Consider the following 1840-nt stretch of genomic DNA (forward strand, 5'->3'; position numbering starts at 1 on the left):
GGAAACATGCAATTTAAAAAAATGACCAAGGCAAGACAGGACCGCCATCATCAAGAAGGCTATAACTCATAAGCAAAGCAAACAGGTGAACAACTTAATAATATAAAGAAAAAAGAGTATAAATGTACAAGTAATGTGCTACAGAGGTTAAGTAGAAGGAACCATTTAAATGCAGAAAGGAGAAATCAGAAAAATATTAATGAGAAAGCAGTATTTAGTTGAGCTAGGCCTTGACAGACAATGAAAATTTCAGTGGTGGGGGAGGGAAGAACAGTCTCCTCAGAGGCAAAATTGACGCACAGTATGTGACAGTTATAGAATGGCGGGAGCTCAGTGACATTTGCAGAGACACAGAGAGGACAACTGGGTCTGTAAAAGAAGTTATGAACCAGATCACAGAGAATCTTGAAAGCTATGAATAAAAGGGTAATAGCAATTGCTGTTATCTCTCCTTACATCAGCTATGGTGCTTTCAGCTGCAAGTAACAACTATAAGTGATTAAAAATGGCTTAAACTGTGGTCTCGAAACTTTTTTGATCATGCAGCCCTAAGAGTAAAAAAAAAAAAAAAAAAAATCACTAAACATATACCCACATTATGCTATAAGTTGTATATAACTTATAATTAAAACATTAGAGTTATGAATTACCTGTATATACTTATAAACATTCATTAGAAACTTTTTTAAGCTACCTTATGACCCAGCAATTCCACTTCTGGGTATTTATCCAAAGAAATCCAAAACATTAATTTGAAGATATATGTACCCTTATGTTCACTGAAATTTTATTTACAAGAGCCGAGATATGGAAGTGACTTAAGTGCCCGTCAATAGATGATTGAATAAAGATGTGGTAACATATATATACAATGGACTATTACTCAGCCATAAAAAAATGAAATCTTACCTTTTGCGACAACATGGACGGAACTAGTGGGTGGTTATTATGCTAAGTGAAATAAGACAGAGAAAGACAAATACTACATGATCTCACTTAGAGGTGGAATCTAAAGAACAAAATAAATGAACAAACAAAACAGACCCACAGATATTGACCCACAAATATAGAGAACAAACAGATGGGAGGGAGGGTGGGGGACTGGGTGAAAAAGGTGAAGGGATTAACAAGTACAAATTAGTAGTTAGAAAATAGTCATTGGGATGTCAAGTAGAGCATAGTTAATATTATTAACTATATATACTGCCAGGTGGGTACTAGACTAATCCAGGGGATCACTTCGTAAACTATATAAATGTCTAACCACTGTGCTATACACCTGAAACTAATATAAAATAATACTGAATGTCAATGGCAATTGAAAAAAATTTTTTTATTTAAAAAAATTTTTAAAGAATGAGAATGATTCAAACAGTTTTGTTAAGTTTATTTTTATTAATACAAATCTATACAAAATTTTTGTACAAACTTCTTATTAAATTTGATTGAAAGCCCATTTCCTAATCTCTGAATAAAACATTTTCTTGTCCCTGTATATTTACTTACATTATTATCACTTTGCAAGACTCTGCTTAAGCCACATGGGAGTCAGTTTACTTAAAACTAGATAGTATAATCCATAGTCCTGTTTCCATGGATACAGTCCACCAAAGACAAGAATAAGAATGAGGGTAACACTGTCAATTCCACTAAGTTGCACAATGCCTACACTTCCCTCAAGTAACTGTAAATAATCTAAGTGACAGGAAGCTTTCATATATACTAATCAGTGTTGATCCATCTATTAAATATCAATAAAGCTTAACGTTTTCCTAGATAAAGTTTTAATATTGTCTTCCCTCATACTTAAGGATCTAGCACACTCCACTTTGGAGATCAC

At 33.3% G+C, this 1840-nt stretch overlaps 1 protein-coding gene across 3 annotated transcripts in view; it reads right to left on the reverse strand.

Annotated features, from left to right (window-relative positions):
* TANC1 (tetratricopeptide repeat, ankyrin repeat and coiled-coil containing 1) overlaps positions 1 to 1840 on the reverse strand; it is a 244115-nt gene that overhangs the window by 229258 nt on the left and 13017 nt on the right. The gene's annotated exons all lie outside the window — the stretch shown is intronic.

This window comes from Pteropus vampyrus, unplaced genomic scaffold, assembly GCF_000151845.1.
Source record: "Pteropus vampyrus isolate Shadow unplaced genomic scaffold, Pvam_2.0 Scaffold2, whole genome shotgun sequence".
Lineage (NCBI taxonomy): Eukaryota > Metazoa > Chordata > Mammalia > Chiroptera > Pteropodidae > Pteropus > Pteropus vampyrus.